Source organism: Tachypleus tridentatus, chromosome 11, assembly GCF_004210375.1.
Source record: "Tachypleus tridentatus isolate NWPU-2018 chromosome 11, ASM421037v1, whole genome shotgun sequence".
Lineage (NCBI taxonomy): Eukaryota > Metazoa > Arthropoda > Merostomata > Xiphosura > Limulidae > Tachypleus > Tachypleus tridentatus.
The window spans coordinates 24,763,343-24,775,819 of record NC_134835.1 but is presented as its reverse complement, the minus strand read 5'-3'; the positions used below and the strand labels follow the sequence as shown (position 1 = coordinate 24,775,819).

The 12,477-nt window shown below is 32.6% G+C and overlaps 1 protein-coding gene across 1 annotated transcript in view; it reads right to left on the bottom strand.

Annotated features, from left to right (window-relative positions):
• The window catches only part of LOC143231323 (talin-2-like), a 79,232-nt gene extending 68,226 nt beyond the window's left edge, over nucleotides 1–11,006 (bottom strand). The window contains exon 1 of the mRNA XM_076465872.1: nucleotides 10,550–11,006. The gene's annotated coding sequence lies outside the window, so the exon portion shown is untranslated. The remainder of the gene's footprint in view (nucleotides 1–10,549) is intronic.
• Between the last annotated feature and the right edge of the window lie 1,471 nt (nucleotides 11,007–12,477).

Here is a 12,477-nt window from a genome sequence, read left to right as displayed (position 1 = left end):
TTACTGTAAACAAGACGATGTAGATTTGACTGAACTGACATTAAACCCAGTTGCTTCACCAGTTGCTTTTGTCAGTATGCGACACGATATCCGGTTGATGGCTGTAACACGAAATACCCGTTTATGAAACGAATTTAATTTATTACCCAGACGTATACAAGATTGTTTTTTTAAAAAATAATACCAATGAATTCGATGATAACAGGGGAAAAAACTGGGTGAGGGCATATTTTTGTGTGGTGGGTATAAAATTTTCTCTCCAAATGGCGTAACGACAGCAACATTTCTAATATTCCCTACAAATACTATTAATAGTTTCCTTTGTAAACAAAATTCTTCGTCTTGAAACCTCTGTCGTTTACACCACCTACTGTCTACTGTCGCAAACAGCTCCCAAATTTTCCCATAATATCAAGTGTAACATTACTGAATGTAATGTCTCTATGATCAGTCTCTTTTGTCGGGAGTTGGATATAAAACCCAGGAGCGTCAGCTTCATGTTGGTCCCTTCCTTCCTTCAGTACCTGGACGAACATCTGATGAATGTATTTATATATGCTTCACGAGGGGTCATTTACTCAGACCCCTGTCAGGACAATGTCCAAGTATTGTTTATAGATACAGTTGTATAGAATACTAGTTATAACAAACAGTTCCATAATAACTTGCACTTTCAAACGTTATAGGAACATAAATACCCTACAATGGTTTTAATTAAGCCTATAACTACTGTGGAGTTCTGTCTAGTAATTAGGTGGTCCGTGTTTATTTCTTTTATATATATATATATATTTGAATACTGGGAGAGGTACTTAGGACTATCACCATCATATATATAGTAACTGTATAGTTCATATAATAAATCTTTTCTTTTTTTCCAATTTTTCTTGAAGTAATTTAGTATGCTACGTAGGAGTCTATTTATTACTGTTTCTGTGTTTGAATATTTCTGTATGAACTCAGAGGAAGTTGTTTCAGGGACTTTATATGCTGTTGTGAGTGATCTGTTTTGTATTGTTTGTAGTTTAGTTTGCGCTAGTTTTGGTGTTACGTTTACCCATGAGATTATATCCGATAGAATTGGGAGGGTTTATCCCCTTTTCTCCATAAGAAATTACCTCTCTGTTTGGTAATTATTTTAAATCCACAAAACAGCACTATTCTATTAAGGATTACACAAAATAAAACTATTATACACACTTTGACAGATGAAAGCACAGACCGAGTATATTTCTTGATTGTTTAAATATTAGAAACTAATATACAGACTGCTTGACAATGTAATAAACCTTTCGATAAAAAAACACTTCAGTTTCATACGATCTAGGGAAACACAGAAACTCTTTAAGTGTTGACGGTTTTAAACGTAGAAGCGATAACATGGACGGTCTATAAATACAGTAATTCCAGGTCAAAAGTCTTACAGTCTATGATACTATATTTCACACACGAAATGTTCATTGTTAAAAATCCTGTAGCTACTGAACTAAGCTTACCCAACTTGTTTGATCACTGAATACCAACGACGTTTTATAAAACTAACTATACGAAGTTACCATGGATACCGAATGTAAGCGTCTAGTATTAATCTCTCCATAGTTACACAGAAAACCACATGTCTAACGGCTCGCATCTTCGTTATAACGTTACTACAGTGACGAGGTCTTATCTTTAAAATTACAGGAGTAATTTCTATTCAGTATTCAATACCAACTTTAACATTTCTGTTCAATCTCTCTCATTATGACAGTTACCAAAACTAGAACAAGGACGAGTTTGGTGTATAAAACACATAATTTTTGTACTTAACATAAAAGAGTCCACATGTAAAGGTTACAAAGAAACTTACAAAAAATACAATTATTTATGATACTGTTTTTACAGACAGAAATATAAAACGCTGACACTACTTTAACCTGTTCAGTGCCGTAGACGAGATAACTCGTCCAAGCCGATCGGTAACACAGTGCCACGGTCGAGTTAATTCGTTCTCAATAATACCTAATTTCAACGTTAGATGTCAGCACCATACATGCATTTGACCTACTTACAAACTGTTTCACTTTCGATTCAAAATGGCGTCACGAAAAAGTTACAAAATGAAGAAGCATTAGAGTTGTATTGTAGCAGCTGAAATACTTGACAGTCAACAGGTTAAAAGACAAAATGTTGTTTCCATTTAGGCATAATAAAAACTATTCATCTATTAGATCATAGCTGTCCATTTAACACCAGCGAATCCGGCACCATACCCAAATTACCAATTATTGTGACAGTTCTCCCTGGAACACTTGTAACACACACAGCAGAACAAAACTGTTACACACACCACCTCAATGAGTACCAACCTTTTCTATCTTCACTCCCTGAGTATTACCTTCTTAAGTCCCCTTGTCACTAACCTGAGTGATATTTTTCACTTAATTTTCTAGCAACACCCACAACAGAGAATTGTTTATTTGCAGAAAAAACAACAAGAAAATGATAAAAGTGTGAGACGAGACATAAAACAGTGTTTAATATGAAAGAGAGAGTTGGGCTCAAATCATGAAAAAATCAGCTACCACTTGTTTGTTTGTCTTACCCCTCAGTTTTTCTGTCATCAATATAAGCATCAGATAACTGAGTTCAATAACCCTGCATTTTCTCATCCACGTTATGTGTAACTCTAAATTTTTAGAAGACCTGAGTAACAAGATTATTTCGAGGCTAGCATAAGATGTCCCTTTTTTCCTTTCAACTTTATTCAAATGTCTAGTTTATCATAATATCTTCAAATGTTGTGGTAAGTTTATCAAAGTAAAACTGGTTACAGAATTTGACCATGAACATATAATGCTAGAAATACATTTTACTAATGATTACAAAACAGAAATCTCCTTGCCTCAACATTTTACAAGCCACAAACATTTCATTAACTAACACAAAAAAATCAAACTTGAATTATGTATAACTAGGGATCAGCACCACACAGTGACGAGTAGATCAAATGGAGATCCACAGTTCACATCCCATTACTACCTACAAAATATTGCATTTTGCACCTTAGGAACATGGAGGTATTAGAAAAGGGCTGTCAAGTCCCACTATCTGGTTTGACAAAAATGGCCCAGCTTCAGTGGTGATGACTATCTGCCTTCTCTCTAGTTTAAATCTATCATTTCAAAAATTAGCTTAATGACAACAATATTACACAAATATATACGTAAAATACATATAAATTAGTTGTTTTTTTTTACTTAGATCTAAAAGTATTTTTCTTTCCCATGCATTTTCAACTAATTCCGTTTTATAATTTACCTAAGTCAATTCACATTATATTACCTTTTTTGTTATTATTTCAACTTTATATTCTCATTAGTAATTTCTAATAAGGTGTACATATATGTAACTGTGTAATTTACTGCAATAAGTTACATTCTATCGTTATGGATTTCCTGTAATATTTTTACTTTGCAAGGTCTATTTATTGTTATGGATTTCCTGTAATATTTTTACTTTACAAGGTCTATTTATCTATTTATTCATGGCATAAGTCAACCACAATCAACTTTTATTACACTATTACACAGCTATTTTTTAATTTCTTAAATGCCGTAAGAGTGTAATGAAATCAGGTGTTTATGAATTGTTGCCATGGTACCCAGTATTACAGGAACATAAATATTTAATAGTAATTAATGTTTATTATTATATATTTTTAAAAACCCATGGTATATATATTTTTAAAAATATTCTGATGTATAAAATTTAATGTCACAGCTGTGTACTCTAAATTAATTCTATTTGTCATAAGTCATTATCTTAAGCCTAACATATTTTTAACACTACTCTTAGGAAGTTTTGTGAACTAAAAGAATGTATACTAACAATATTAAAGTCACACTCTATTTGTCATATACATTGCCAGCTTGGATACAACAAACAGTTATTGCCAGAATACTATTTATATAGGTCACTTGATACAATTGTTATGGCATGTGTGCATTTTATCTAATGCTTGGCACCATATGAAACAAACATTTGGGTTAATGAAGAACAATTTTAATTTAACAATTTATAATTGTTCTAGCCTGTGATTGGAAGATTTATCCTAAAACTTAACTATTTCTAAAGTCATGCTAAAAAAATTAAAATATAAAATGCAACATATTTTTTTTCATAAACATACAACAACTTATAGATACCCACTGGTGGCTTAGCCGTAGGTTTTATGGTTTTCAACACTTAAAACTCGGTTTCAGTATCCATGGTGAGGAGAACACAGCCCACTGGACAGATCTGTGCTTAACAATAGATAAACAAAATGTTTACACAATCTCATGATTTGTTTATATGTTACAACTGTTCGCACCAGGCAACATAAGTTCAATCTACATTAGTTCTCCCTGATTTTGAAATAATAGACAAGAGAAAATGTAATTAGTGAACACTACTCAATATCAGCTCTTCTGACTTCTTTTGTTGAATAGTGGGATTTGACTGTGATTTTACTGTTGAATCTATACGATGTAACTTTAAAACAGAGGGGTACAAACAATAAATTCTAAGATTCAAAATCCAGCACACTAACTCCTAAACCACACCTAGTCTGTACACAGATGAAAGTGTGTGTTTATTACATACGTTCTGACTTTATGGGAAGATGGAACCAAAACATAATGTATACTGAAACCAGTTCTTATAAAAAGTGAAAGTGGCACCAACTTGAGGCTTTGAATTTTGATCCACATAAAAAATACACAAAAAACAACTTTTTATACAAAGAAAGTTTATTTTACATTAGTATAAATATTGCTTACCAATATTTTCAAATTTAGGCCTAGATAGAGAATAGACTACATGGATTTCCAATTATTCTCTAAGACATTTTATAGAAAGGTAGCTTTTGAAAATATTACACACCAGGCAAGCGACCATCCCATAAAACCTCCAATGCTAAAGGTATTTTAAAAATATATATTATTATACAATATTAACCATTATAAGAATCTGATATTGATTCGAATATTTGTTAATAATATTCAATAAAATATTTGTTTAATTAACTACCATTGTTAAAACATGTACAATACTCAAAGCAGTCATTTATTAAAATACTTGTTATTATATATTAACAACACTAACAGAACACAAGTATATCTTTCATAACAATGTTTCAAACAAATTTAATAAAATGACCAGTGTAAATAAAAATCACTAGTTGGACATTAGAATACTGGTCAGAAGAGTTTTGGGTTAAATTCAACACTAGTACAGCTATCATGTAACTCAATTAGTACTTTTACACAAACACAGAATAAAAATTCCAACAAAACATGGACAGAGCACTTGACATTTCATCCACAGATTCTGAAATTAAGTGACAAATTATCTCTAATCCATCCATGTAATTGTTAACCATATAATTAGAATATTCTACTTCTAAAAACATTTTAGTTTCAAACTTAGTAATATTTAATTCTGTAGTTCTTGACGGGTAAGAAAACAGTATTGTGGCAACGTCGTGGCACACTATTCAAATATAACAAGAAAAATACAACAACTGTGTGATGTTAAAATTACCAGCAGTTTGCATTACATACATCAAATTTAAAATTCATAATTCTTTCCCTCTGGAAAGCTTTGTCACAACAACATTACATTGAAATATCGATTACTGTAACACAGAGAATACGAGTTCATTCAAATTTCAACCCATACCAATGTGCTTCTAAACTGATTGAAAGTATGCACAACTTTAGGTACACGTACATGTACAACCAGTTTTAAATGTAGGTGGAGATGAAGAAAACCAGCAAGACCAGAATTCTTTAATTAACCAGCCTACACTTACCACAAAAAATGCATTAAACATCCAGTCAAATATAATAGTGAATTCGGATGAAAACCAGATTTACTTCTGTGAAAAAAAACTAGGTTTTTTACATGTTTACCATCATTCTTTTGTATGGACCTAAATATTTAGTCTCTGAAAACTTTATACCAGGATTATTATTTTTTTCTCTTTTTGAGACAACACAAGTTTTTTTTATCTTGATAGCTCTGTTTATTAATTTTAAGCAAAATGTTTATTGTCAAATTAATGTATTTTCTGTTTAATAATTTGGTCATCTAAAGTCCACACATAACATAATTATAAATGACAACAAATGACATGAAAACTACATGAATGAAAGAGAAATTTCAACCTTTGCTAAAAAATCTTACCCAAAGATGTAACTGGCACACTTTTCTCTCTACAAATACTTGTTAATCAAAACTTGGTGCTGTTACAATTAAATGGAATACATAACACCATATCAGTTTTAAAATACTGCACATTTTATTAAATGTCAGTTGACCTTTTCTCAAGGGTCATCATGCCATGATATACGCAAACATATAACAAAGTATATATATTTCCACAGATTATACAGATGAGCATTCTGTCAGATAAATGGTATAAATTATACCTCCTCCCCAATCCATTCCAAATGACTTATTTAATTTTTCAAAACTTCTGTTTATGTATGAAATATGATATGGAATCATGCATAACTGAAGGGTTAACATGTTTCACTATCTAGTGATGGCTAAGTTCTGCTTATCTGAGATGATGATAGACTCACTACGTTCAATGGGAGTGTTAATCAAATAATATTGGTGAAAGTTAAGTTTTGGTTAGTTTAGTACAAAAACTCATCTCAACCTATTCAGCTGACAAAATCTCGTGAGATAATACTATGACTGCATCTGTACAGATAATTAACAGCGACGATATCCAACTGACGAACCAATGCATCCTAACCACTGTTTTTGTTGCATATCTTTGCACACATGGGTTCGATAAGCTGCAAACGTAGGTAAGTTAAGTATTTGTTCTGATATATAACGTATATGTAGCTTGATTTAGTCTGGTATCACCGATAAGCAATTTATTTCCACTACATTCACTCCAGAAACAGCTTATTCCTGTTAAAATTTTGCTTCCACGAACTTCTCTCCTATAAGTAGTTCCCTTACCAATACTTGCTTCCCTTCAATAGTTCATTCTGCTGAAATTTACTGCTTCCAAATATACTCCTATAACAATTCACTCCCTTCACAATTTTTATTTCAATTAATTAACACTGCATATCTTAAAACTATCTCAATCCCTTGAATTGTTTATGTACAAAATTTAGCACATATATAACAGATCATTTCAACATAACATTTTTTTTTTGACAAGGGATAAGATTATGACACACATAACAAATGGCTGACAGATCTTTAGGTATTCAATTTGCTCCAAATCTGAACTTCTCACTACCATTCAAAATTCATCTTTATTGTCAAAACCTAACAATTATTTAACCTCTTACTTAAATTTACTGATCTTATTTTGGGGGACAAATTGAGTTTTACTGGTATTTTAAATTTGAATTAAAAGTTTCATGTAGCACTGTTTACTTGTTAAACATTTAAAAGCTGATATTGATAGTTTGGTTCTGTAATTTCTAGCCTCTAACGAAGTAAGACTTAATATTAAAAACCTAATTTTCAGCTTTTTGTCTGTAAAATTGTTTTAAAGTAAAAAATATCCAAAGATTTAGATATGGAGCAAATCTGAAAAGACCTAACTGTCTTAGAGTGAAAGGTTGCAAGACCAGAATGTCCAAAACAAACAGACTAGATTGAATTAACACGTCCATAAAGGCTCGAAAATTTGTTTATTTGAGGTTGAAAGTAAAATATTCCAAGAGAATAACCTGAAACTACAAAATGTTAACAAATAATGAACACAGAACAAATAGAAGGCAATAATACTGTATGAATATCAATTATGGTGATCTCTGAAGCCATCTCATCTAAAGAGATGCCATACTGAATATCAATGATGGTGATCTCTGAAGCCATCTCATCTTAAGAGATGCCATACTGAATAACAATGATGGTGATCTCTGAAGCCATCTCATCTTAAGAAATGCCATACTGAATATCAATTATGGTGATCTCTGAAGCCATCTCATGTTAAGAGATGCCATACTGAATATCAATTATGGTGATCTCTGAAGCCATCTCATCTTAAGAGATGCCATACTGAATATCAATTATGGTGATCTCTGAAGCCATCTCATCTTAAGAGATGCCATACTGAATATCAATTATGGTGATCTCTGAAGCCATCTCATCTAAAGAGATGCCATACTGAATATCAATGACGGTGATCTCTGAAGCCATCTCATGTTAAGAGATGCCATACTGAATATCAATGATGGTGATCTCTGAAGCCATCTCATGTTAAGAGATGCCATACTGAATATCAATGATGGTGATCTCTGAAGCCATCTCATGTTAAGAGATGCCATACTGAATATCAATGATGGTGATCTCTGAAGCTATCTCATCTTAAGAGATGCTGTACTGAATATCAATGATGGTGATCTCTGAAGCCATCTCATCTTAAGAGATGCCATACTGAATATCAATGATGGTGATCTCTGAAACCATCTCATGTTAAGAGATACCATACTGAATATCAATTATGGTGATCTCTGAAACCATCTCATGTTAAGAGATACCGTACTGAATATCAATGATGGTGATCTCTGAAACCATCTCATGTTAAGAGATGCGTACTGAATATCAATGATGGTGATCTCTGAAGCCATCTCATGTTAAGAGATGCCATACTGAATATCAATGATGGTGATCTCTGAAGCCATCTCATGTTAAGAGATGCCATACTGCAAACACAAGAAGAAATAACAGTTAATTCATTATGGAGTACATCATTTTAGAAAATGTATGATAAACAGTTGTATGTAGTAACATCATGCTGACGAGCCCTGGCACTGAAAGAAAAGAACCCGATAACTTAGGCTGATATGAGTAACAGTTTAAATTAGCATCAGTCATACTTCATGTAATTTAGACAAGCCACTGTTAAATACTAAGTTACTGTCCTTATACTTACACTCCAAAACTCATAAACCTCAGAAGTTATAAACAACCTTTACAAATTATGTTTTATCTAAGGCTTTGTATACTGTAAGCAAGCCAGACTGATGATAAGTGTCAATATTCAGCAAATTACTTCAAAACAAATTATTATATATAATTCTAACTTGGAACAAGCAATGGACATATAAGGTACAATGAGCTTTAAATCACTTAATATCAGACTTATTTCAATGTATTCTAATAAATGTAATGGTCTGTAAACTATGTTTATGCCTACAAACACCATATGTCCACTCATTACACCAGTGATTATAAATGTTACTTGAGTGAATGCCATTAAAAATACATTTGGCTCCTCACACTGGGGTTTCTAATCACACATCTTCAAGGAGGGCCTAGTTTATGCAATAAGTCATTTATGAGATTTTTATTGTATGTTTTGTTTACCAAAAAAAAGTGGAATATAACATGTTGTGTTAACCTTGATTCTGTAATAGTATTATAATTATTTCAAATAATGTTATTCTTAAAAATGCACCTCCCAATCCCAGGGGGTTAGCTGTGCAGCTTTGATACATTTCATTTTCTAACATTTGTATGAATATGAGTCTTACTAAAGTTTATTTAGATTAAAGTAACTCTAAAACCTATAATTTCCAGGTCAAAGTATGCCATATCCTGTCAGCCAGCTAGCTTCCATGTTGCTGAAGTCAAATTTATTATATCTGTCATCTCTCACATATTTAGTAACATGGAACACTACAGTACAGATTAAAATCTGCAAATATATATAACATCTTTAACCTTTTTTACTGTTTCTATTTTAACATATTTTAGGGCCACAATAACAAAGTTACTTAAGTATTTTTAACAGAATGGATGCCAATTGTGAAATTAATGAATTCTAATCTTAACATAATTTTAAATTAGCTACAAGTTAAATTCTAGTTCTGATTCATGTAAGTAAGTTACTTCGGTAATGAGTCAATAATAACTTTGATATTCTATATCTAGTGATAAAAGTATATTTTTTATCCTCTTCGTCAACAAAACGGACTTGTCTGCGATAACTCTTAAGTTTTAGGATACAAATAATTTCTAATGTGTGACATATAACTACTAATGCACTCTTTCAATTAGCTGCTTACCTACTGTTATGTGATTTAGTATTTAAAAAAAATTCTAACTTCCTTTTCAAATTTTAACCAGCACTAGGTAGATCACGCAGTTCTTTTATAAAATTTGAAAAATGCAATATCGTATTTAAGACTATTTTTTTCTACTAAATAATTAATTTAAAATATAAGTCTCAGAAACACAGTACTGAATAGCATACTGTCACGAGTTATCAATGTTTACTTTCATCAGTTATTGTAACTTCGTCGGCTTATATTAAAGTAACTCAAACTAAAATTAACCGGTAGGGACGGCAAAATCGTGTTAACGTATGTAACGTACGGTAAAGCCTGCACTGATTCGATAAACTGGCATTCTGCTGATAAATACATATTTTATCGAATAAAAGACACAGTAACAGGACTAGCTTACTTAATGTAGCTGTGTAACACTGACGACAGTTCTTATTTTAATAACAGACAGGGAAACAGTCTTACTAATATACCTTGATTGTTGACACCATGTGTTTTGACGGCACACCCTCAGTTCTGCAAGATGGCGTACGAAGTGACGTCACTCGCCGGAGCCTAAGAAAGTTTAATGGCTGAAGTGGAAAATATACTAAATAATTTGTAAAATTAACCACTAGAAGAGCAATAACTTTTGTTAATGTTGTTTATTTAACCTTTTGCATAAAATAATTCTATTCTGTATTGAAGCAGTTGATACTTCTTGGAAGCGATACACACGCAGATGATAAGCTGACAGAAATTAACCCTCAGGATTGGAGCTTCTTCAGATACATCCGACACCAACGCACATCTTAGTGGGTAAGCCATATATGGCAATGACTTTCAAATTCACTACTTATGCTACAGTGGCCTATTTTCTCTCTCGAAATGCAGGTAATAATTGTATGTTTTATAAATATAGTTTTAAAAATATTTCATTTCGCATATATGAAAGAAAATATTTTCAAACACACACGACATGTGTACACTGGTTAAAAGTTAAACAAAACATTCAACAAGTCTTCTCGACGAACATATGTTTTCACCTGGCAGCCTTGTGACGTCACGAGCTACATCCATTGTGGGTGTTCGTATGTGAAAATATTAATAACTGTTTACCTCCCATTTATAGCAATTAGCTCGTTCTTTGTCACAAAATAGATCTAATACGTCACATAGCACGGGCAAACACGCTATTGAGAAGTTGGGTTGTCGTCTGGATACGCTGTTACAAATAAATATTTCTATTTTATTTCCTCCATGGTACAGACTTATAGTTGGGGTACTGACTTTTAGTTGGGATTTTGTTTCGCCATTGTTTTATATTTTTTACTTTATGACATGTCACTATTTTACATAGTGCGTCACAAGCGGAAAGCTTGAAATTAATGCCGAAACTGTTTTGTGAACTATACTTGAAGTTAGAAACATGGCATTAGTTCTAAAACTATGTTTAAAGTGCACTATAGGTTAGAAACTCGAAATTAATGCTGGAAGTGTTTTGTAAAGTGCACTAAAGTCAAAGCTCGAGGTTAGTGTTAAAAGTACTTTTTAAAAGTATATACGTTTTAAACATTATAAAAATATATATGCGAACCTTTTGTTTAAATAGGCTTTCACTTTATGTAGAAAACACGATTCCTCAGTTAAGTATTTTCACGAATATAATTTTACTTAACTTTATAAGAAGTTGGTTCCTTGCCTCCAACCCTGAAAAACGTCTCAAAGTCAGAATCAGGGTCTCTGTATTTCACGACTGAGCTAATCGCTGTGTTTGTAGGGTCTCTGTGTTTCACGACTGAGCTAATCGCTGTGTTTGCTAGTTTTACAGCCAGCTGGTTCTGGATGCAACGCTCCAATAAACTATTAATTGGATAACCAGACTTATCCGACGATAATAATTTGCCCCAGCCCAACATTTTCCACATTAAAATTAAATATGACGTCCACATTACCCTTTGTTTCACCATATGTCACTGAGTTATACTGATCATTTACCCCCAGTGGCACAGACAGTGCCTCATCAAGACGATCGTAGGGCCTAGGCACCTTCTGTTCGTAGGCCCCACTAGTCGTATAAGTTAAAATAAATGTTGGATAAATTATAGATACATAAACTATAAATTCTGGTTTGAGATTTCGTAGGCTCTAGGCACTATGCCTATTGTACCTAATAAATAATTCAACCCTGCACAGCGGTATGTCGGTGGACTTATACTGCTAGAAACCGGGTTTCGATACCCGTGATGGATAGAGCACAGATAGCCCTTTGTGTAGCTTTGTGCTTAACTACAAACAAACTAATCATTAACCCTAAGCAAACGTTAACTAAAACCACCAGACTTACGTTTTATACCCCAAGACGATAAGTAGCGCAGACTTGTTCTTTCAGTTTGTTCTTGTCCACGGATACTGAAGAGGA